The sequence below is a fragment of the Podarcis tiliguerta genome (assembly GCF_965153285.1).
Source record: "Podarcis tiliguerta genome assembly, chromosome: 8".
NCBI lineage: Eukaryota > Metazoa > Chordata > Lepidosauria > Squamata > Lacertidae > Podarcis > Podarcis tiliguerta.
In genome coordinates this window covers 59,014,597-59,040,451 of record NC_139541.1, presented here as the reverse complement: position 1 = coordinate 59,040,451, position 25,855 = coordinate 59,014,597, and the positions used below count along the sequence as shown (strand labels likewise).

The following is a 25,855-nucleotide window of genomic DNA, read 5'->3' as shown; positions in this document are numbered from 1 at the left end:
AACTCTCTGTAATGCCCAGGGTTTTTCTTTTTCATAGGCAGTCCAGGGGATTAAACTGTGAAGCAACGAATGTGCAAAAGAGAGAAAGTCCATTTTGTATCTTCAACTTTAAATACGTAGAGTGGCAAAATTGTGTTTCAAGGCAGATGAGGTGAAAAATAATGTGCTTCCTCTGAGAACAATCTCTCACCACTTCTTGCTAAAAAGTCATGGATCTCTGTACCCAAAAGTGCCACCGCACAAAACCACTTTCTCTCTCCTCTGACACCCCCTCAAAGGAGAAACACACACATAGCTCCTTTTGCTGAAGCTGGGGGAGGTGGCGGCAGGGGGCAACGATGAGAGAAAAAGAAACTTGTTTATGCTTCTTTTAATATCTCCCTTCTGTTTTACATTTACAGTCTTTTCAAAAGATACGGCACAGGCTTTGCCAAGATTCCTAAAGAGATATCCTGAGAAATGTAGACCGGTTTCCCAACCAAAATTCAAAGAAAACAAATGTCAGGCCAGCAATTGATATGAAATAGTTTAAAAATGAGAAAAAGCTGCCTCTGAGCTAGGTTTACATTAAACTACATTTCTGCAACAAGAGGGAGGGGAGACTCAAAAGAATTTCTCTCAGCCAGGGAAGAAAGAGAACCTGGGCAGGGTGGAAAAGGCTTATGTTACCTGCTGCCAGTGAGGTGTCCAAAAACTGCTTGGTGAGCGGGGTGCCGGGAGAGTAGAAGCCTTGTTACTTTCTGCTACAATAAACCTGGACATAACTGGAGGTGGGGAAGTGCTGAAAAGATAACCTTTTGAATCTGAGCCAGTCCCATACAGAAGTACGAAACTATTTACCAGCCCATAATAAATTTTAACAGCCTGCCTGCTTGCTTTTACTTGCTTGGCACAATGAAAAATATTACTGGGTAATAGCTGATCTGGAAATTTTCTGGAACTGACTCCAACACATAAATGGCCAACAAGCAGGGGTGCCAACTTGAGTAAAATATTTGGGGAGGGGGAGGCAGGTAAGCCCTGCCCTACATAATCGATCACAAGATGTGGCACACATACATCCCCCCATATGAATGGCAATGTCCATAAACTTTGGGTGCCCCCAGAGTTCTATGGGGGGGGCGGTGAAGGGACCTTAGCTGCTAGGAGTTGGCTCCTATGCCAACAAGCGAGTGAGGGCTGGGAGTAAGATAAGCCAGGGGTGTGGAATCTGTGGCCCTACATAAAGTTGTTGAATTCCAATTCCCATCAGCCCCAGCCAGCATTCAGGAATGATGGGAGTTGTAGTTAGGTAACAGCTGGAAAGCCACAGGTTTCCCACCTTTTGATAAAGCACCTCACGGCAGAGATCAGACAGTGAAGCAAACTAATTCAGGAGAGTTCCTAAGGGTAGATGGTCAGTTTGGAGTTCAGAAAGTTATTATCAGTCAAAGGCTTGAAGCATGGATGAGCAACCTATGATCCTACAGGTGTTATGGAGTTCCTACTCCCATCCATCCCAGCCAACATGGCCAATGGTCAGGGATGATGAGAGTTGCAGTCTAGCTTCAGGTTGCCATCCCTGGCTTACAGAGATGTTCTGCAATATCAAGACTGTTGGTGCATAAAGTTCAGGTCTTCTTTTTTAAAAAAAAAACTTACTTTAATCATCAACAACTTTAAACCTCCATAAAGTATCTGCATGTTTAAGATGGAAAATGAAAAGCTGGTAGATCGGATTTCAGACCAAGTGAGAAGAAGGTCAACTGACAGAAGAAGTCTGCAGCAGAGCTTCAGCAGAAACCAGGACTGAGGAGGCCTTCAGAAAAAGTGTTGTCCAATGGATCCCAGCTGGCTGGTGGTTCCATCTTCGTCTTCCCAAAATACGCCTCAGAATTTCCATTGTTTATATAATAGCAGCATTCCATATTTATATAGCAGCTGCCATTCTTTTTGAAAAAAATCCCACACAGGTCAGTGCTATGGAATGACAGGACCTTCATGGAATTGCTTCATATTTGGGGGAAACTAAGATGGTGGCTGAAGCTAGAGCCACTGGAACCCAGAAGGCATCACTATTGCAAGATGGCACCAGCAACTGCCTTAGGATGCCAGTTAGTGACAACTGACCTGGATCAAACATCATGTTTTTCCATGTATCGGCTATGTTATCAATCATCAATTGAGCAGCAAACTTTCAGCTTAACTAAACATGTTGGGGGGTGCCTGGCTATCTCCAACCCCTCCCCACTGCTAAAATTTAGTACAAGACATGTATAACAGGATGTCATTCTGCTCAGTGTTGCCCAGCTCCCTTGCAAGTTAATTCAAGTGGAGTATGGAAAAGCTAAATGCATTGACATCATATCACATGTTTCTTGAACTAGGTATTACCAGGAGAGTTGCATACTGGTGGCACATTACCTGAGGGAGATGTGGTCGGAAGCTAACATCCACCATAATGCCTAGTTAGCCTCCCCTTTCTCTAGTGAATAGTACACAACACTTCCAGAGCCAGTTATATGGCTTATAAAGCATACGCCCGCCCCCACACATCATCTCTTTAGGTGGGGGTCACATGCTTTATTACCTCCCTTCATCCCTCATTCATTAATCCTATTCCCTCTCTCCTCCGCCGCCACCCCCCTGCTTCCATGGAGACATTTCAATGATCACACGTCCCTTAATCCCCATCACCGCACTGTAGACAGAAACCCTTTTATTTCCTACTGTATATGCCATGGGTCTTTTCCTTTCACAGATGTGGTGTGATAGATTTAAATATTCAAGGAGCTTATGAACCTCTAGTTTGTTCAGTAGGTGTGTTTCATCCTCACAGATCTCACGAGTCAGATATTAGCAGTCATGAACCAGTCAGGTCTCTTAGAGGCCACCTTTTGCTGTGTGCTCAGCACCAACACATTCCTGGCGCTGGTTTAGGCTCCCCCCGCTACTTTCATATACTGCTCCAATATTTCCAGGCAGATATACACTCATTTTAGGCACTTTTAGAGGACAAATCCTTAAAAAAACACTACTCTGGGATTATGTAATAAGGCAACTATTTGCAAAGTTAGATCATAATATGGAACAAATGCATTAGGAGAAATAGATTAATAGAAGGATGTACAACCGATTAGATTCTACTGCTGATATCATATGGTCCATCTAACTACTTAAACCATGATTAAGGAGTAGCTGCAGATCAGGATGTAAAACCATGACTTTGCAAACCATGGTCTGCACCTAGCAAACCCGTTTCCCCATCTCCCCAGTCTTTATGCTCACAGGTTAGCAAACAGAACTTGCTAGAATTTTTGAAATATAAAAATAAAATAAAATAAGGTCCAGTAGCACCTTAGAGACGAACTAAGTTTGTTCTAAACTCCAGAGGCAGGTCTTAGCTTTCTTTTAATGTTCAGGATTGTAACCAGGGTTAGCACTAAACATGTTTAACCATGTCTGCACGCCACTGGACCAGTATGGTCTGCACCTATTTTAAGGTATTACTGATGCCACGGAAAAAATATCAAGAAGTATGTAACTAATGAGGAAATGATAGTATTTGACCAAAACTGCTCAAACTACCAATATTTTTTAGCAGGGCTACAACCATTAGTTAGGCAGTAAGGGCAAATTTTATTTTGTGAGGCAGTTAGTTACAGACAATTAGCATAGGATACTTAATTATATTAAAATTATCTAATTGTTGGGCAACTATAGTTTTGAGTCAGATCACACACAAAAGGAAAAGACCGCCTACCCCCAGTTGTATTTTATTTACTATCCCATTAATGTAGCTTCAGAACCGTGAGTTATAGTCAACTAACTTTTACTCAGAGTCAACCCATTGAAATTAATGGACCTAGGTTGGTCATGGTAATTAATTTTAATGGATCTACTCTGAATATAACCCAGTATATATTTTTAGTAAAAACTTCTCTATCAGTAGGGTAGTTAGATCTATTACTACAATGCTAGTCTAGTTTAATCACATCTTTCATCAACAAACTATGGTTTCTCAGACTGGAAATGCATTGTAAGCCTACATACTCCATACTCCCCTTTGCACCTCTCCTCGTCTATTTCGATACATGACATCCTGGTTTGTTAAAAGCACAGCTTGCTGTTTTGTCCAAGCTGGGTAACTGGCTTGAGCACTTCTTACAAAAAGATTTCAGATCAGGATCACACAAGGGAAGAAGTCAAGAATGTATGCCTTTTAACAGTTGTTCATTTCTATGTGGAGCAGCTTTCCCCAGCCTGGTGGCGTCCAGACTACAACTCCAATAATCTCTGAACAATAGCCATGATGATTGGGGCTGATGGGAGTTGTACTCCAAAACAATTAGAAAGTGCCACGTTAGGGAAAGCTATTTTAGTTACCCTTAGCTCTAACCTACCATGTAGACAACAGCATCTTGATTTTATATACAGTGGTACCTCGGGTTAAGTACTTAATTCGTTCCAGAGATCCGTTCTTAACCTGAATCTGTTCTTAACCTGAAGCACCACTTTAGCTAATGGGGCCTCCTGCTGCCGCCGCGCCGCCGGAGCACAATTTCTGTTCTCATCCTGAAGCAAAGTTATTAACCCAAGATACTATTTCTGGGTTAGCGGAGTTTGTAACCTGAAGCGTACGTAACCTGAAGCGCATGTAACCCGAGGTACCATTGTATCAGTCTGTACTGTGCCTTTCAGGTCATCTGCTTAGCCACCGAGCTGCATGGGCCATTGCTGCAGGATAACTGAGGGCATGTTCTGCTTCCTATTTCCACTGTAATTGTGTCTTAGCAACAAGAGTGCTGTCAAAAGGAACTAAATCCACAAGACCTACTATGCATCACCAGACTCTCTCACACATTAGCTCTTTTCAAAGAGTATGCCAGAGAGACTGGGAGGCAGGATCTTGCAGCTTTTCATTTCTGCCTCAATGTTCTTCACAACCAACCAACAGCTGTGTTCACGATTCAATCAAAGTTTGCCTAGGCTGATGCACTGCACTGCCAGTCTGTTGGGAGCCTGGGCTGCATGTATACTTCCCAAACTGCAACAAGGGACAAGCTTCTTACTCTGTTCTGACTAGTTGCCACGAAATACTGATATGTTGCATTATCAGGGTCAGTGAAATAAAGCATGCAATTAGAAGACACAAACCTTCAAAGCAGCACAGCGGCCAACGACTGATGGTCTGTCTATCAATCCAGATGATGAGCAGGGTCTGGAGAAGATGAATGGAGAACATGAACTGTCAATGCAAATGAACAGAAACCCAACTGAAGGGAGACCTTCCTGATCTGCTCCCCCTTGAACAAGCTGAGCCTCTCCCCTCTTCCTGCCCTTGCTTTGCCCTATAAGAATGACTGACAAGCCCAGCTTTAACTAAGGGATTTTGTGGGTTTAAAGCATGTGACCATTTTTCCTCCTGTTTTGTCCATTAACCCCTTTTCAAAAATATAAGTCAAGTTTTTCCTCTACACAGCGTTTTCTTCCCCTCCCTTGACTGCTCTCTTCCTTCCAAGAGGAATCCATACAAAAGCACCAGCAACTAGCTAGGACTCTAGATACCATCTCTTCCCTGGGCACCAGGCATCAGCCCTACTACCACCACCTGAACTACAACACCCCCGCTTTAGAAAAGAACTAGTTGCTTCAGATAAAATAAGGTTGCCTACAGGTGACTGGTGAAGGAAGCCAGACATGGGGGAGGGGGGGGGGAATTTGTGAATATCCTCATGGATTTTATTTATAATTTTTAATTCACTTCATTGTGGTGGGGATCAGCAGCTAGAGGCCCTCATATTGTGCGGATTCCTCTCTTTAATTGCCAACCCAGATATTTTGCTACCTGGGTTGGAATAGTAAATGGTGCCCCCAACCCAATCATGATGCATAGTAGCTATGACTGGTGATTCTATTTTGGCAACTGCAGCAAAAACAAACAAAAAAGCCCACATGGGTCTCTCTCCAGGTATAAAAATTCAATAAGAATATATTAAATAACTGACAATTTGCTGCCCTTTCATGACACCCAAAATTGGCTTCCACAGGCATTTGCCTCGCACTGCTTAATGTGAGGGCCTTCCAATGAATCTAATTGCTTTATAGGCACAGGGAGATTAGCAGAAATTAATAAAGTCATTTTTCATTAATATTCATCACTGTAGTTCATGAAGGCTTCAAACTTTGTGTACTCCTTGAATGAATCCTATGGGTTGAGTTTATTTTTCCAGCAGTACTAGTGGGCTTACCATATACACTAGTTCATGACTCACAGCACCCTAGAAAATCTTCCAAAATTGTTTAAAACTGAGATACTGGTGAGACATAAGCTGTACTTGTGTCGGAGCATTCACAAGGCCAGTGCCATCATGCCACACACTGAAAACTACAGAAGGTGTCACCCAGGGATGGATCACATTATGTTTTTAACACGGTAACTTACATCTGTACAGAATTCATTGCCCCAAGTTTCCATTTCTCAGAAGGCCATGGACTGTGTGGAAACCACCACCATATTCTGAACATAGCCCTAAGCAATTTTGGAAGCCCCACCATGAAACTATGTAGACTGCATAGGGTTTGCTGAGTGGCTTGATGACACTTTAACAAGCAAGCTAAATAATACGCAGCTTCTACAGTATGGTCTATGGGAGCTTAGCCAGGCTAGGATGATTCACTGGAAACCGTAGAACCCACATTGGATGTAACACAGTGCTTGGAAAACTCCTGCTCTTACACAACCACTCTCCAAAGAACTATCCTCCAAACACAAGTTTGAATTTTAAAATGAGAAAAATTCAGAATGCTTCCTTCAGACTACGGTCTCTTGAACCCTCTCTCACTAACCCTTGCTTCATGGTGGATCTGAAGAATTATAGCAGATATATCTCCATACACCAAAAGTTTAGACACAAGAAGCCAAGTTTCAAATACAATTTTCATATTTTAACATTTTATTAGCTTAGCTTAACATCCTGAAAACATTGGATTTACAATGAAAACTTTGAGCTCCTTTAGCAGTTGTAAACTGCACACCAAGCTAACACACCCAGTGCAAGGTGTAATTTTTTCCATGAGCTTAGAACAGGTTCCAGACACATGTTTCATAAAGTTCAAAACTCCATTAGACATTTGATAGGGCAGAGAAGAGTCGGTGTAATGCTTCCAAAACTTTCTCACTAAACAAAGGCAATGTCAAACTATACTTAATGGCAAACTAGGCTACCCAAAGCCCATGTGCTGACTTTCCCCGTAGACCATCCCTGATTCAACAAAAAGTCATGTGTCCTTTTCATGTCCATATTGGACTCTGCCAGCTACCATGCAATGGTTTACGGGGGTGCTGGTGAAAGAGAGAACTTCATCCCACTAAGACAGACAGACTTTCTTTCAAATACAGTTTTTCTCCAAGTTCTTTGAAGTCATCAAGGCTACTGCAACTCTGTGGGAAACAGAGATATTTTCTGAATTATTGCTACAATGCCAAACATCTCACATGTGATTTTATTGAGATAATGCAAAACACTTTGAACATGATAAATAAAATACTATATAAAAGTTTACATTTCATCACTCTTGTGCCAAATGTTTGGCCATTAAGCAAAAGGTTGGTGGTTTGAGTCCACCCAGGGATTTGGTAGACATCATCTTACTCACTTCCCTACCCTTCCAGTCAATGTAGGCCACTTGCCTTCAATTGGGGGGTCAAGACACACTAGTGGCTCAGGGCCTGATCCAAAGTGAGTCACTACAACAGCACTAAAGGTAAAGGGACCCCTGACCATTAGGTCCAGTCGTGACCGACTCTGGGCTTGCGGCGCTCATCTCCCTTTATTGGCCGAGGGAGCCGGCGTACAGCTTCCGGGTCATGTGGCCAGGAGGACTAAGCTGCTTCTGGCGAACCAGAGCAGCACATGGAAACACTGTTTACCTTCCTGTCGGAGTGGTACCTATTTATCTGCTTGCACTTTGACGTGCTTTCGAACTGCTAGGTGGGCAGGAACTGGGACCGAGCAACGGGAACTCACCACGTTGCGGGGATTTGAACCGCTGACCTTCTGATCGGCAAGTCCTAGGCTCTGTGGTTTAACCCACAGCGCCACCCACGTCCCACCACAACAGCACTAGCACCATGAAAATATATGGTAAAAGACTGAAAAATTGGGTCCCCAATTGCATGTTTGGGTTAGAAGTGGGTCCTGGGTCTGGAAAGGTTGAAGACTACTGATGTAGACAATTTTGGGTTAGGTGGACTAATGGCTTGACTCAGTGTAAGGCAGCTTTCTTTGTTCATTCTCTGATAACACACTAAAAAGCACATTTGAGTCTCTGGCACATTACTTACTCCATGTAAGGATGGATAAATCTGTCAATTTCAGTTTCTAATTTTTCTAATTTTAACTTCAGATCTCCACATTTCCACAGTGTGGGATAATTTTATATTATTTTGTAAAGACCTCATGACAATTGGTCAGCATTTGATTGAACCTTGTCTTTTCCTTTGCCGGCAAAAAAATTCCATTCCCTCCTACCATTCCAGAAGTAGCACTAATATCCTAGATGAGGAAGAGCATCAGCAGAAATTGAGGGTATCAGTTGTATGTCCCATGCATTTCATTCATGTCCTCCTCTTCCTCCATGGAACCCAAAGAGTTCACACCTGCTTCAAGTCAGGAATAGAACTGCATTGGACTTGCAGTTATTCATACTGTACTAGACCCACACCCTTTTGTAGACTATAGGGACTGCTGCACTGCTCTGACAATCCATGGTGCAATGTCAGGACAAGGTTTTTTGAGCCACGCTGCAACCTTCCAACAGAGCCACTCCCAACATAAGGGGGGGTGTTGCGGGCTCACGCCCCACCTACATCCTGCAGCCCCGCGGGACTTGGGAATCCCGAGGTTCATTAATATTCATCATTCATCGCGCCAGCCAATTGGCTGGCGGTGGAGGCGGGCTTAGTTGGGTTCATTTAAGGTCGGGGCAGCCCGTGCTCGCCCCTTTCTTTCTTACAGCCAGCTGCGGTTTCCCACCCACCCTCTAGGTTCTCATTTGGACTTTGCTATGGACTTCGGTTGGTCGCCGCAAGGGGCCTGGTAAGAGTTTTCCCACTTGGCTAATTGGCATTATTTTGGAAGCCATTTGGTTTTTTCACCTACCTCATAGCAAAACGTCACAACACCTTTGGTTTGGGCGGTTAGGCATTGGCAGGGGTATTATTATGCAAATGAGTTGGGGGGAGGAGCGCCATCACCTCCCCCAAAATGTTGAAGGGTAGTCCAATAAAGGGCTCTGGGGGGGGGTGTCACCTCACCCGAAACCTACGGAGGCTAGGGCCTAAAGCGCGCTCCCGAGCGGTAACCCCTCGGGGAGTGCCTAGGGATGTGCATCTCGGGGGCTCCCCCTGTTGGTGCTTAACCCTTCCCGGTTCTATGCCAGTTAGTCTGATAGGGCCAATGCCTAAAGCCAATACCGCTCTTACTTGTAATCAATAAAGTTGTGGCCATTTTTTGCCCATTAACCTAAATTCTGGTGTCCGGTGTCTTTATTTATTCCATCTGTGGGAGGGAGCGGGAATCGCCACGCAATTTGACTTCACCCCCAAAGGCCCACTCCTCATTTGTCTCCCAAGACAGGCAAATGCCAACCAGGCAACTTCATTGTTGCAGGACTTTTCCCAGGCACCTGCATTGGTGCTACAGTGTTGAACTGGGAGATGCTCCCATACAAACATAACCCTCACCTATTGCCTCTGGTACGCTGAAAACCTTGCATGGATTAAGTGTGTCTGAGTCTAAACTGCGTTTCCTTGGCACAGTTCAGCTTACAGGTTTCCTGTGACCTGAGGTGCCTTGTGCAAAGCTAACCATACGTGCAAAGCAATATCTCCTCCCACACTTGACAAAAACACGCAGCTTGAAAAGTTCCAGCAACGCTAATCACCAGCTATTCAAAACTCAAAGCTGCAATATCTCATTACTGTGCTCCCAATTTGCTCTGCAATCAAACATCTAGGCTTAATCTCTCTTAAAGGGTTCCAGATTCCCAGAGGCTAGGTTTTTCTCATGGCTGTTGAGATCACAAGCTCTAAAACGTTGAAACAAAAACTGTTATCTCCTCCCTTTTTATTCCCTTCCGCTGCTGAGATATTATCCGGCGGAGAAGGAAGAGAGAGGCGTGGATAGCTATAATTCTTTGCTGACAAGATCGTAACTTAAAAGCTCAAGAAACAGCACTATGTTCTTAGCTGCACGCTAAGAAGTTTGCCCAAGAACTCAAGGAGTGTGTGTGTACTTTGATGCCCGTATCTGGGATAGAATCCACCCTCAGAATCTCCACAGAAATTAGTCCCCCATATTTCCGATATAGATCGTTCTACAGAATTTTGAGGGCTGGTCTCACCTACCAGGGCCCTGAGGACAAATGCTCAGACCTTGGAGGCTAGAAGTGGTAACAGTGGTATGGAAACAACAGAAATATTTGGTGGTGGGGTGGGTGGCTGTGCCCATGAAGACTTCTTCAGCAAAATCCACAGTAGTACCATAAGGACTAATTTATAAATGTTTGTAGACTAGAGCCTACTTCATCAGATTACACACGTGCGCGCGCATACACAAACACATGTAGTAGGGAAGAGAATTATAGCTAGTGAGGTCAGGAGAAAAATAAATGTTTTTTAAAAGGAAGAAACATAGTTCGCTACCAGACAGCCTGTTTATGGTGCATTCATCCTGATTAGTTTGCATAAATTTTGCAGGGAGGTTAGTTGACAATGGCAATTTTTAGTTAATTCATTCATTATTATTTTTTGCAGGGAGGGTATACAATGTTGCATCTGGCAATTGTTACCCAATACCTTGCAGCAATAGTGGCCAGTGTGGCCGAGTAGAGCTGTGGAGTCAACTCCCCACCACTGCCGTCGCTGCTACTTACTGGAATGGGGCTGGTTTCTCAGAAGGAAATTGACCTTGTTAAAGCCTGCCCATGAAACTCCCTAGTGCTCAGGTAACCAGGAAAGGCTTAACAATGTACATGCATGGAATGTTTTGTTGTTTTTTTAATATTTTGTTGGAAGCCATCCAGAGTGGCTGGGGAAACCCAGTCAGATGGGTGGGGTATATTATTATTATTATGTTTCTTGACTGGTTATGGTTTAAGGGGGTTGTTTGTTATATGTATTTTCCAAAACTGAAAAATAAAGTTAAGAAGTTAAAACAATAAAGTATTCTAACTGCAGAACCGGAAGCTTGTGCTCACAGAATCTGGCTCTCCTTGCTATAGAAAGGTAAATTTCTAGAGGTGGGTGGTGGTTAAAGTCTTGCAGGGTAAAGAGGTGTTTGAAGAGAGGCAAAGCTTCTGCATCTCTGCCCAAGCAACAAGGAAATCACATGTGTGGTTGTGCAACCCATTGGAACACAGACCTGAATGAAGAATTGCATAATATTACAGTCCCCTTGTTAACAGTCCAGGTGCTTGACAAGCAAATCCATTACAAAGAGCGGGTGGGAGCAAAATGAAGGCATCTTTCAAAAGGCAATGAAAACTGCTAAGGTGTGAGGAAGTGATTATTCATTGAAAAGTATGAAAATCACTTTGCATTGATATGGAAAAAGAAAAGAAAAACACTTTTCCAGATGCTTCTGGATTCACTCAAGACTGTTGAAAGATAGCAAACTAATGGGCTCTTCTGCCTGCTGTCATTGCATTAGCTACTAGCACCAGCCAGTTCCCAATTTACTCTGCTGATAGCAGAAATCAGAATCTGACCCAGAAACACACGTACACACATTTTTTGTGTTCTAGGAAACAGAAAATATTTTGAACTGCTGGCTGCTACTATCCTTGTTTGGGCGAAAGGCTATACTGAGCAACTATGTGTTCAGCGGTGTTGTCCAACACAGTTAAATTGCAAGGTGGAGGAACAAATTATTTGAGGGGGGTTGAAATTTAAAGGTTATCCATGTTTGCCATGTGCAAATAATTAAAGTAATAAACAATGTATGTGGGAGGGACGACCTATACTCATGAGATGTGCATGCCTGGCAATGAAAATAAATGCCAAATTTTGTAATATTACACATGTCAAATGACCATTGGGTTGAGAATGCAATTTACCCAAATTTTTGTGGGATTATTTTCAATAATACTGAACACAACATCATGTTTCTGCTCTGTACTTTGCAAGACTTTTTCTTACTTTTGCATTAGTTAACTTTCCTAAACAAGAACAGCTAAAGACTTTGACTGAATACACACCATATATTTAAGGCATATTTTTCCTCACAAAAAAACCCCTAGGAACTGTAGTTTACCCCCAGAACTGCAGTTCCTACCACCTGCAGGTTCCAGGATTCTTCGTGGGTGTGAGGATGACGAGAAGGTGCTATAAATGTATGGTATGCTTGCATCTTTAGAACTTGAACAGAAGCATAGCACTGAAAGACCTTTAGATGAGAGCCGTCACAGCACAAGTTTAATAAATTTCTTCATTTACTGCTAACAAGTTTTCTTGCAGTGAGCTAAACAGAAGATGCTTAGGTTAGGTTTTTAATAATCCCAACCCCTGCAGCAGCTTTTAGCAGAATTCTGTTTTGCTTGTAAATCCACTGCAGGGACTGGAAATATCCAAATGCCTTCCACTGCCGCAGCATTCCAAATATTCCAAATAGGAGCTGCTTTTCCAACTTCTTTCTGTTATAACAACAATGGAAAGAAACAGATTAGTCCTAACTAAAGGTCTATGGTTATCAGCATTACCAAGGTTAATTGCACACCCTTTAACTGATTAACACCTTTCAGCTATCACAATTTTCAGCTGAAAACAACAGCAGCAGCTACTTTTCAAAAGGCAGAAAACTATTGTAACAACAACAACAACAACAACAATCAAAGTAAAACTCACTTCTGAACAAAACTAACATACCAACAACTTCAACATAAAATGCCAGCATTGTCATGGAAACAGTATTAGCAGGAGTGGCCGTCCTGCTTTACCGTCTTAGGCAAAATGGGAAGTACCTGTGCTCTCCCCACCATCTCAAAACCTTTGTTTACAGGAGTCATGTGGCTGCGGCACCTGGCAAGATCTAGCAAGAGCCCCAAAGCCAGAGCCACTTCTCCTTGCTTCTCCAGTGGCAGGGCAGAAGGGGATGTAGGCAGGGTGGGCACCCACAGTAGCACCAGAGAACAGGCGTTGGCAGCTTCCAGCAAGATCCCACAGGAGCTCCGAGACATTTTTTGCATGACTCTCATGATATCTTGCGGGAAGTCACCAGCACCACCATTTTCTTATTGCTTCTGCAGGGTAAGGCAGAACACCCACAGGCCAGTACCCCTAGGATTCTGCCGCCCGAGGTGACTGCCTCAGTCTACCTCATGGATGGGTCAGCCCTGTGTATGATATACACTCAGAACACTTTTTTCCCCTGAAATATGATACCTAAGTTTTTTCTTCCTGTATTCAGTTTCATCTGGGGTGATTCCAGACCTGATTTTCTCTGTGTCTGGCATGTTAGCTTGCAAAACTATCAGCTTCCACACATAAGCATTTTATTTTCAACCATGGGTATTCATTGTGTTCTAGTTTTTGCTATCCACAAAATGTATCTCGAGAATGTATCTCGGTTGTGTTTCCTCTCCTCTCCTCTCCCTGCCCCAGCCCCTTTTCTGTTACTCTCTGCTATCTTTTCTTGTTCTAGGCATGTGCACAGGTATTTCTGTACCCACACACGCCTTCAAAATGCTGCATGGAAAGAGCCATGCTTGTATCATTTGGGATGCCAGAAACAAAATGACTAGGGTTGTGCTTATGTGAGGAGCATGGAAACAGAGGTGTGGAGACAGAGACCAGTCCCTGGAATGCCAATACATATGTGACAAACCACCCTCCTCAAGATATGCTACAGATCTCCACACAGGCAGCAACTGTGAATATACAATTGATTATTTTTACTTACTGGATTTTCTTCATTAAGGAGAAATATAGGTTCAAAGTAAGGAGAAATCTAGGTTTACCGTAAAAAAGGAAAGTAAGTAGAAGAATGGGCATCTTGATGCTGGCACATCATACAGATGCTGTAAAAAATGTGTGTAAGAGTCACACTGATTTCATAATAAACACCCGTCTGGAAGCACCACTAGAAAGCATGTAAAAGATTTTATTTCCAGGACCATATTTCTGACCCAGCAACTGAAGTGCTGAACCACCCTGTCTGGCATTGTAGAAGCAATGTCAATGGCTGAAGTGAGAGTATACACAATTCCACAATGTAGGCTGATAATTAAAAGCTCTTGTGCGCAATTAGTCGTGTTACCCACTGAACTTCACACCCAGCCTCTCTCTCTGTTCCAGTAACAGCAAGAAAAGCCTGCTTTTCCAGACGCTTCACATGTCCAAATGTCAAGGCCTGAATGGAACTTGGGCAGCGACCACAAATGGATTTAACTCCCAACAAAATTATTAGGAGCAGGATCAATTTGGGCAGGCTATCAAATTTTAGAAAACGTTCCGTATTAGCGTATTTTAAGTGGAGGCAAATCCAGCAGCCTAGAGAAAAGCAGAGAGGAAACACAGGCCAGGCCCACAAGCCCGCACCTTCCCTCAAAGGGCGAAGAAGGCACTTTTTACAATAGAGACCTGCCCTCCATCTCGTTACTTCTGACAGCGGGCATGAGACGGCATCCAAACTGCAAGCGGCAATGAAAAATGGTTTGTCACGTCTCTCTCCCTCTCTCTCTCTTGCAGTTTCCTTTAAACAGACGTTCTGTGAATTAAATGGAAGCATATGCTCCAGGAGGGGCTGCCAATGTGGTGTCCTCCAAATGCTGTTGGACGACAGCTCCCATTTGCCCTGCGTTGTTGCCCAGCAGGGCTGTCTTTCCTAGAAACAGACTCCAGGCACTTCGGGTTAACTCAGACTTGAACAGTTTTGTTTAAGTACAGCAGACAGGGAGGCCGGCTAGCTCCTAGGCCTCCAGGCCACGCTGGCTTCCTCCTCCCACCCACCTCTGCAAGAAGTTCCCTCTTCAAGTACTTCTTCCTCTTGGCCCAGGAACTCAGTCTGCATAGATAATAATATTTTTTTGCAGGTTTTGGTGTCCTCGGGTGTCTTCCCGTGTAAAAGTTGGGGTGTCTAGGCGACGTTTCGACGAGGTCTCACTCGTCATCTTCAGGCTGGTGCTTTCGGCTTCTTGTTACTGGAACAGAGCAGGATCTCAGTGTTTGAGTTCCTATAAATACTGTTGAGGAGGTGTGGTGTATAGCCTCCAATGTTCTGGGCAGAGAGGAGGTTCCCAGGCTAGTGTGCCTTTTCTTCTTTTGTTCCTTAATTACTTGAGGGATATCTTGAGTGATTTCTTGAGTGATTTCCTGAATCCCACTTAGGTGGGTCATTAGGTGTGGATTAGTTGCTAAAGCCTTCGTGTCTTGAACTCTTGAACTTTGTGAAGAGTTTTTCTGAGAAGATGGCTGTACTGCACTTGGTTGTGCTCTGGCTTGGCTTCGTGTATAGGGGCGAGCTGTGGTTTTGTGGCCTGTGCCAGCCAGATCTGTGTAGGGATTGCAGGGGGGTGCAGCATCCGGAGGTGCCACCCTGGTTTGGCTACTGGATGGTGTCTGTAATTTATCTGTGGAGAGGGTCTGGGTTTGGGTCTGGTGTGGTTGATTGGTGATGGCGTTCTGTGTGCCTCTGGATCTGGTGTCAGATTTTGTGGGGAGGGCTAATTTCCAGATGTCTGGCAAGCGGGATGTGTCGTCACGCTTGTTCATGTTGTGAGGGTGTTTCTCTATCTCGATGGCTTCCATGATTATTCTCTTGTGGTGATGTTCCATGTTAAAGAGCAATTTGGAATCTGCAAAATTAATTTCGTGTCCTGTTTCTTTCATGTGTTGGAAAAGAGAGGAAGTTTTTTCTTCTTTTTTGACGGCATTCTTGTGTTCTGCGATCCGTGCATTTATTCGTCTGTTTGTTTGTCCAATGTACGTGGCTGGGCAGACTTTGCAGGGTATTTCATAGACCCCTTGGTTTTCCAACTGAATTTTATCCTTGGGGTTTCTGAGGATATTGGCTATTTTTTGGTTGGTGCAAAAGGCTGTTTTGATATTGTGTTTATGGAGGATTTTGCTAATTTTATCTGTAGTGCCCTTGATATAAGGAAGGAGGGCTATGCCATTGTTTTCTTCTGTGTCTTGGTTTTTGGGGGGTGTTTCTTTTTGGATTAGCTTCGTAACCCTGTTTTGCTGGTATCCATTGGCAATTAACACATTTGAGAGATTCTGTAACTCAGTTGTCAAGTGGTCTTCGTCAGCCAGGCGTTTGGTTCTGGAGATGAGAGTCTTGGCTACGGAGTTTATTTGTGCAGGGTGGTGGTGTGATTGTGCATGTAAGTAGCGGTTGGTGTGTGTTTTTTTCCGGTAGATAGTGTGTCCTAGGGAGCCATCAGGTTTTTTGTAGATTAGGACGTCAAGGAAGGGAAGTTGGTTGTTGGCTTCTATTTCCATAGTGAATTGTATTTTGGGGTGTAGGCTGTTGAGATGTGTGAGGAAGCTATCCAGTTTTTCCTTCCCGTGTGGCCAAATTACAAAGGTGTCGTCAACATATCTGAGCCAAAGTTTGGGTTTGTGTTCTGACTTGTCTAAAGCATTGGTTTCAAAGTGTTCCATGTACAGGTTAGCGATGACCGGTGAGAGGGGTGATCCCATAGGTGCTCCTTCTATCTGTTTGTATCTTTGTCCATTGTGGATGAAGTACGTGTTGGTTAGGCAGTGGTTGGTCAGGTCCAAGATGTATTCGGGGGGATTGTATTTGTTTTGAATGGCTGTCAAGGCTTCATTAATGGGCACTTGTGTGAAGAGAGATACAACATCGAAGCTCACAAGTAGGTCATTGGGTTGTAGGTTTTGCTTCTTTATTGTTTCTATGAACTGGAAGGAGTTTGGAACGTGTGAAGAGATGGATTCTGCATAGGGCTGAAGTTGCTTGGCGAGAAATTTAGCGAGATTTTGTAGAGGTGAGCCTATGGAGCTGACTATTGGTCTGAGTGGTGTTCCTTCTTTGTGTATCTTGGGGAGGCCGTAGAGTTTGGGGCATCTGGATGATTTTTCTCTGGGGATGATTCTTAGCTGGATTTCTTCACTGATAGGAGAGGCTTTTATTTTGGATTTGGTGGTTTTTTCCAGATAGGTGGTGGGATCTGTTTTTATAGGTTGGTAGGTAGGGTCTTGGAGTAGATTTGATAGTTTTGCTTGGTAGTCCGATGTGTTCATCACAACAGTGGCATTACCTTTGTCTGCTGGGAGAATGATTATGTTGTTGTCTTTCATTGGAGGCTATACACCACACCTCCTCAACAGTATTTATAGGAACTCAAACACTGAGATCCTGCTCTGTTCCAGTAACAAGAAGCCGAAAGCACCAGCCTGAAGATGACGAGTGAGACCTCGTCGAAACGTCGCCTAGACACCCCAACTTTTACACGGGAAGACACCCGAGGACACCAAAACCTGCATTCCTGTACCCGTGAAAATCTACGAAAGCAAATATCTCACCTCTACGGGGAGGAAACCTTCCAGCTGACAAGAACCTACGAGAAACTAGAAATCCGAAGAGCCACCATCTTATGTGATCTCTTGTTCCTACGCAACTGCCGAGACAACAACTTAATTCCCACATGCTTCCAACTTAAATTCCACTCTAAAACCCCAGCTACCGAAAGGATCCTGAAACGAACTGAACTATCTCTAATCAGAAACGAACTACACAAGAAAAGATACCTACTAAACCAAACCAACAAAGATCTACTCACTCTTCACCTCAAACTCTGTAACAAAATCCACCCTGCACTCTGGGACAAATGCAAACAACTAGCCGTCTGGAGAGCTGAAACGGAGACCTCACACAAGACAGACACACACACCAACAAACTCCACAAACTAGAGAAACGCCAGAAGCCCAGCCACCCTCCACAACAACCCATGAAACAAACAGTACATAACATATCAGACAGGATCCTCACCTCAACTGAAACCAAAGTACTCTCCAAAGGTTTCAACTTTGCAGTCGCCCCGAGACGCATCCCCACGGAAAACATCATATGCGGAGTCGAAGCTAGCCTAACCAAAATCAATCCAGATGAAGCCAATAAAATCAGACTTGAAGTCACCAACATCCTCTGCTCCAGCAAACCACCCAGAAGCAATTTACACAAAGAAGAACAGAAAGCACTCACCAACCTGAGGAAAGACAACAACATAATCATTCTCCCAGCAGACAAAGGTAATGCCACTGTTGTGATGAACACATCGGACTACCAAGCAAAACTATCAAATCTACTCCAAGACCCTACCTACCAACCTATAAAAACAGATCCCACCACCTATCTGGAAAAAACCACCAAATCCAAAATAAAAGCCTCTCCTATCAGTGAAGAAATCCAGCTAAGAATCATCCCCAGAGAAAAATCATCCAGATGCCCCAAACTCTACGGCCTCCCCAAGATACACAAAGAAGGAACACCACTCAGACCAATAGTCAGCTCCATAGGCTCACCTCTACAAAATCTCGCTAAATTTCTCGCCAAGCAACTTCAGCCCTATGCAGAATCCATCTCTTCACACGTTCCAAACTCCTTCCAGTTCATAGAAACAATAAAGAAGCAAAACCTACAACCCAATGACCTACTTGTGAGCTTCGATGTTGTATCTCTCTTCACACAAGTGCCCATTAATGAAGCCTTGACAGCCATTCAAAACAAATACAATCCCCCCGAATACATCTTGGACCTGACCAACCACTGCCTAACCAACACGTACTTCATCCACAATGGACAAAGATACAAACAGATAGAAGGAGCACCTATGGGATCACCCCTCTCACCGGTCATCGCTAACCTGTACATGGAACACTTTGAAACCAATGCTTTAGACAAGTCAGAACACAAACCCAAACTTTGGCTCAGATATGTTGACGACACCTTTGTAATTTGGCCACACGGGAAGGAAAAACTGGATAGCTTCCTCACACATCTCAACAGCCTACACCCCAAAATACAATTCACTATGGAAATAGAAGCCAACAACCAACTTCCCTTCCTTGACGTCCTAATCTACAAAAAACCTGATGGCTCCCTAGGACACACTATCTACCGGAAAAAAACACACACCAACCGCTACTTACATGCACAATCACACCACCACCCTGCACAAATAAACTCCGTAGCCAAGACTCTCATCTCCAGAACCAAACGCCTGGCTGACGAAGACCACTTGACAACTGAGTTACAGAATCTCTCAAATGTGTTAATTGCCAATGGATACCAGCAAAACAGGGTTACGAAGCTAATCCAAAAAGAAACACCCCCCAAAAACCAAGACACAGAAGAAAACAATGGCATAGCCCTCCTTCCTTATATCAAGGGCACTACAGATAAAATTAGCAAAATCCTCCATAAACACAATATCAAAACAGCCTTTTGCACCAACCAAAAAATAGCCAATATCCTCAGAAACCCCAAGGATAAAATTCAGTTGGAAAACCAAGGGGTCTATGAAATACCCTGCAAAGTCTGCCCAGCCACGTACATTGGACAAACAAACAGACGAATAAATGCACGGATCGCAGAACACAAGAATGCCGTCAAAAAAGAAGAAAAAACTTCCTCTCTTTTCCAACACATGAAAGAAACAGGACACGAAATTAATTTTGCAGATTCCAAATTGCTCTTTAACATGGAACATCACCACAAGAGAATAATCATGGAAGCCATCGAGATAGAGAAACACCCTCACAACATGAACAAGCGTGACGACACATCCCGCTTGCCAGACATCTGGAAATTAGCCCTCCCCACAAAATCTGACACCAGATCCAGAGGCACACAGAACGCCATCACCAATCAACCACACCAGACCCAAACCCAGACCCTCTCCACAGATAAATTACAGACACCATCCAGTAGCCAAACCAGGGTGGCACCTCCGGATGCTGCACCCCCCTGCAATCCCTACACAGATCTGGCTGGCACAGGCCACAAAACCACAGCTCGCCCCTATACACGAAGCCAAGCCAGAGCACAACCAAGTGCAGTACAGCCATCTTCTCAGAAAAACTCTTCACAAAGTTCAAGAGTTCAAGACACGAAGGCTTTAGCAACTAATCCACACCTAATGACCCACCTAAGTGGGATTCAGGAAATCACTCAAGAAATCACTCAAGATATCCCTCAAGTAATTAAGGAACAAAAGAAGAAAAGGCACACTAGCCTGGGAACCTCCTCTCTGCCCAGAACATTGGAGGCTATACACCACACCTCCTCAACAGTATTTATAGGAACTCAAACACTGAGATCCTGCTCTGTTCCAGTAACAAGAAGCCGAAAGCACCAGCCTGAAGATGACGAGTGAGACCTCGTCGAAACGTCGCCTAGACACCCCAACTTTTACACGGGAAGACACCCGAGGACACCAAAACCTGCATTCCTGTACCCGTGAAAATCTACGAAAGCTAATATTTTTTTATTTATACCCGCCCATCTGGCTGGGTTTCCCCAGCCAGTCTGGGCGGCTTCCAACAAAATATTAAAATACAATAGATAATCACTGCCCACTGGTCACAATGTTGAGGGCTGTAATCCAGCAATATGAAGAGGGTACCACCATGGCTACTAATGTTCCAGAGCTAGGGTTGCCAAAATTTCAACTGGTCACTGTTACTATAGCTTTCATAGCAGCTGCTATCTGCTTATATGTTGTTAAGAGGTACAAGAGCAGACCATAATGTTTTGTTTTGTTTTTCTGGCTAGCTGGCAACCCTTTTTAGCATCTCTGTTGAACACACAAATCAGAGTGGATAAAAGAGTGAGGAAGGCGACATTTCCTGCCGATAGGGTTTCAGACTCACAAACGTGTCTGAAATCCCACAGAGGAAAAAAAGGTAGGAGGAGGAGGAAGGTTCAGCAGTGCTGTTTCCTAAGAATGGTTTGGGGCAGAGAAGCGGACATTTTAATGTGCATGAAAAAGAATTACCCTAAGTCAGTGATAACACAAAACTTTTGAAGGACTGCTGAGCTCCTGTTATCAGATCCGAAAGGTTTACCAAATGACCATCTAGTCCAGCATCTTGTAGAAAAGCAGATGCCCCTATGGAACCCACAAGCAGGACCTGAACGCAACAACAACTCCCCCCATTTGCAATTCCCAGCAACTAGTATTCAGAGGAATTCTGCCTCCGACTGCTGAGCGATGATACAATCCAGTATCCATTTTATGATCTCATCTGCAGTTGCATTAACAACACCTTTCACCTCTATGTTTCCTAGCAAAGACCATGAAGAAATAGTTGAGAGGGACTTACTGTAGCATCGCTCACATACCTCTGACTGAAGATGACAAGAGCAGCCAGCTCACTTAATGTGGAAACTCAGCAAGCCCCTCGTAGCTTTTATATCTCACACAGGTGTGGCTCTGCTTGGGGGTGAAGTGGACTGGGCATTGCTCCCTATGAACAATAGGAGATTGCCTTGGAATACCTTAAATGACAGCGTGCTTGGTGGGACCATCTCCCAGTGAAGCCTTCCTGGCAGCAGTAGGGAAAACAAGAGTGCAACTCTCTCCCACTCCTTTCAGTCCCACAAACACTTTTTGAAATAAGAAGTCTGGTGTTCATGACACCAAAAAGTGTGCATGAAAGTTGGGCTATGCTTTCTCCAATACTGACAACAGGGAGCTCATTACTAACTTGCACAATTGATAAGGGGTTACTTAATGACTTCACAGTATCATAAAATATAACCCATATGTCAAAAAGGATAGTGACCCACCCTTTAGGAATCAGGGGCAGTAGAATGTGGTTGCAAGAGCTGAGAGAATGCTATTGCCTTCAGAAGACTGAAGACTTAAACAATTTTGATAAGACTGGACTTTTTTTATGTAGCTGTGCCTTGAACCACTAAGAATATACTCAGTCTTCTGAGAGTGTCAGTAAATAAATACAGATTAAACACATTTTTGCTTATTTCCAACAGGCTTCTGCTGAGCCTTCAACTTGTGAAATGTGAAGACATGCATGACTGTATTTTAAATGCAAACATTTACCACAGCCCTAGAAGTAACACATTTTAAAAGGTTGTTGTCTAGGAATGTCAGAACAGATCTGTAACATCTGGAGTGGTGAATTATCTTACTTCTGAGAGATACTTTAAACATATAAAATCTTAAATCTTTTTATTTAATAATGTTGGTTACAATGCCAGACTCAGTATTTTGACAGTTACTCCCCCCCCCCCCATCAAACAGTACCTAAATCAAATAGCTACTATAAATGGCAAAGAGGGAGAAACTTGGTTTTTTCCTAGGAAATTTTGTCATTGGATACCTTTCCCCTAAATGAATTTCACCTCTAAGGCTGCAATCCTATATGGTACAGTGATCTGGATTGCCAATTGCTGATTGGTATGTACAGTACATGCATGTCCTGACTGCTGCAGTATAATTTGGAAATTGTAGACTCTGGATTTAACTGTTTTACAGGATGGGATTGTTAGATGATAATGTTTATTATAGCTTATGGGAACTTAATTACCTGGGTCTATATTTTGGCCCACTATTGTGATTTCATCTGTTATTATCTGTGGCCATGCTTTTGGTTGATGTTAATTCCTCACCTAAAACTGTGGGCTCACATTTTGATGAAGAGAAACATAGAATATTTTAAATAAATATAAATGTTGTATGTGTCTTATTTTTATTTGTTAATACATGTATACTGCACCTTTCCCCCAAGGAGCTCAATTGTTCTTCCCCCCTCCCTATTTTATTTTCACAACAACACTGTGAGGCAGCTTAGGCTGAGAACCAGTGACTAGCCCAAGGTCAACTAGCAAGCTTCATAACCAAATGGATATTTGAACCATGGCATCCCAGATCCTAGTCCAACACTCTAACCACTACACAAAATTGGCTCTCAGTTGTGATCCAAAGCTACATTGTGGGGCAGAAGAACCTCATGAGTGTCCTTGTGTTCCATGGGAGGAAAGGCAGCATAAAAATCACACACACACAGGATGTGGGCTTCTTGTAAACTGGCCCAAGATCACTCAGTGAGCTTCACAGATGAATTGGGATTTAAACCCTGGTCTCCCAGGTCCCAGTTCCACACACTAACCATTATACCACAATGGCTCTTTTATGCAATTCTTGAGGAGGAGCTGCAGGGCTCCCCACTGAAGAGAAAACTAGGTATTTTCATGTTCAAGGGGGCTGCTCATGTTCAAGGGGGCAACAGAATAAGAAAGTAAACTTGGGCTTCCAGTTTTCCCCAGAAGAATGTTCTACTTCATTATAACTTTTGCGCTTTGGCTCCTCTCTGGGCCCATTTGCCATCCTTCTCCCATTTCCCTCCCTTCGTAACAATCCCTCTTTTTAGCAACAAAGTTCTGAAAAAATAAACTCAGCACTCCTTTTAGCCGTTTGGCCCAGAGCAGAGGAGATCACAAGGCCGTGAAGAAAGCTGACAGCACCACTGCCGAACAAATGCGTCGCCTTCTGGCAAAGGCTTGGCCAAAAAGAAGCTAAACATTGAGCAATGTTAATATCCCGTTGCCCCTTTAACGATCTCTCTCTCTGCTGGGCCAGGACTGTGGTAAAAATAAAATGTCCTGCCAGACAGCCCTTTTGAAAGCATGTGGAGACATTTTAGAAAAGATATAAACTGGGATTCTTTCCCCTCTTGGTTTCTCTTCGGTTACCAGTGTCATTGGCTCAGTGCCTTGCTTTGCAGCAAATGCCACGTCTGTGAGGATGCCAAGAGCTTAATTGGGTTTCACTAAAACACGCCGAAGATTAGAGTTTTTTTCCTCCTCGTCTGGGTTGAAACCTAATATTCGTCTTGTTTCGGAACTGGCTTCAGCTCCTATCCTACCGAGTGCTGGATGGCTGGCCTGGGAAACTGAAACTGTAGACCTGGAAGGGACCTCAAGAAGAGATTCTGCTCTTCAATTGATTTGGGCCCATTTATAAACTTTGAAGGCTTAGTTGTTACCAATTAAAGAGCTTAAGTTAAATCTCTCCATTAGGTTCTTGTATTTATGCTCATGCTGTATATTGGTGGGGGGTTGGGAGGTAGATCCTAGTCTTGCCCACAGAAGCAACATGAATGCTTATTTATATAGCTTTTCTAATGTGAAAAGCCTTGGGCACATTATTTCACTTACCCTGCTCAGTAAATGGTTATTATACCCATTTTATAGGTGGAAAAAATATGAGACAGTAAGCTGCAAAGACACACAACTTCTTTGCAGTGAGATACTGTGAGCTACACATCCAAAAGAGGTGCTGAATAAAATAGGTGCCTGGTGCTTTAAATTAACGGGCCTATTTCTTCTGGTTTTCTCCAAGTAGATGTCCAGTAATACATGCAGGGCTTTTTTTCCAGCCAGCACAAACGGGAACTCCGTTCTGGCACCTCTCAAGTGGGTGTCATTGCCATTCCAAGAGAACGAGGGAGATGTTCATGATAAGTTCCAGCACCTCTTTTTCTAGAAAAATAGCCCTGAGTACATGCAACAGACTTTTAGCTAGCTCCGCCCCCCGAAACTCTTTCCAGGGCTTTGGTTTCATCTGAAAACAGATTTCTGGATGGTGTCCCCACCAAGCGTTAAGCTCCACAATCAAAGGTGTGGCAGTAAATAGTCAAGTGCAGGAGCTTGTTAGGACAACCTCCATAGCCACACACCCAGGGGAAAATCAAAAAATGCAGCCAGCTGTTTATAATACAGAGAAAAAGAAAGAAAGTGAATGTGAGAGAGGGCGCACAAAGAGAAGATGTACACGGGTATATTAGTATCATCGTGAGTGTAATCCTGTGGGTAGTTTCCTGGAGGTAAGTTCAGCTGAGCTCAGTAGCACTTACTTCTGACTGCACAGGTTCAATGAGTAAAAAAGCATGTTTAGGATTAACAGACATTCTTTAGTTGGCTGAAATATAAGCTTTACTTTAAAGCAGAAATGCAGACAAGTGTTATCATTTAAACTGCTAGCATGAAGTAGGAATCCTATCAAGGCAAAGAATTATCCATCCTCTGCTTGATTATATTCCTCATTCTGACTCCCTCTGTGCTAATCTCTCACAAACTTGAAAGCCTCATCATCATCCTGTTCACCTACCATTGCAAGGAGTGTCTCATCAATTTATCCTGCCGCTCTTGCAAATCATGGTCATCACTCCTGCTTTAAAAAAAAAGCCCTGGAGCGGCACTCCCTTGTGCTCCTCCTCCATTATACCAATGCCCAGTATAGTGGTTTTTAAGACTGTTTGCAGTGTTGGACCAACCAATCTCGCATTCGTAGTACTTGGCAAACGAGAGGTCCATTGGTCTTTCTTGGGAACTGTATAACTTGTTTTCTTCTTTTAAAAGCAGTTAAATAGGTGCTTGAAGCATGGCTGTGCCTGTACGCTGAAAAGCGGGGCCATAAATGTGTCTGGCTTGTGATGGGAAGCCTCAATTAGTATGGAAGAACTGCAAAGCTCTTGCCTTCAGGGACCCTTCTCAGACATTACTTGATAGCTTAGACGACTTTGCAAGAGAATTAGACAAATTCAAAACCAATAGGTCCACCAGTGGTTATTAGTTTGGTGGAACCTAACAATTAGCAGAAATAATAATTCTATTCTTATGTTTTTAGCATTAATGTAGGCTGCCCAGAGAATTCTGGTTTTGGCCAGTGTTTAAATACTGTAAAAATAAGTCATTCCTTTAGTTTGGGGGAGAGGAGACAGAATTATGTGCAGATTTATTTATTTAATTTATTTTTAGGGGAAAAACCAACCCTGCAGAAATGGGGCAGAATGCACATTAAAAGAAAAACTGATAAACCAAA

The 25,855-nt window shown here is 43.4% G+C and overlaps 1 protein-coding gene across 3 annotated transcripts in view; it reads right to left on the bottom strand.

Annotated features, from left to right (window-relative positions):
- The window catches only part of COL8A2 (collagen type VIII alpha 2 chain), a 216,139-nt gene that overhangs the window by 62,813 nt on the left and 127,471 nt on the right, over window positions 1–25,855 (bottom strand). For all 3 annotated transcript variants that reach the window (XM_083453301.1, XM_083453300.1, XM_083453302.1), the window contains one exon: window positions 5,137–5,200. The gene's annotated coding sequence lies outside the window, so the exon portion shown is untranslated. The remainder of the gene's footprint in view (window positions 1–5,136; window positions 5,201–25,855) is intronic.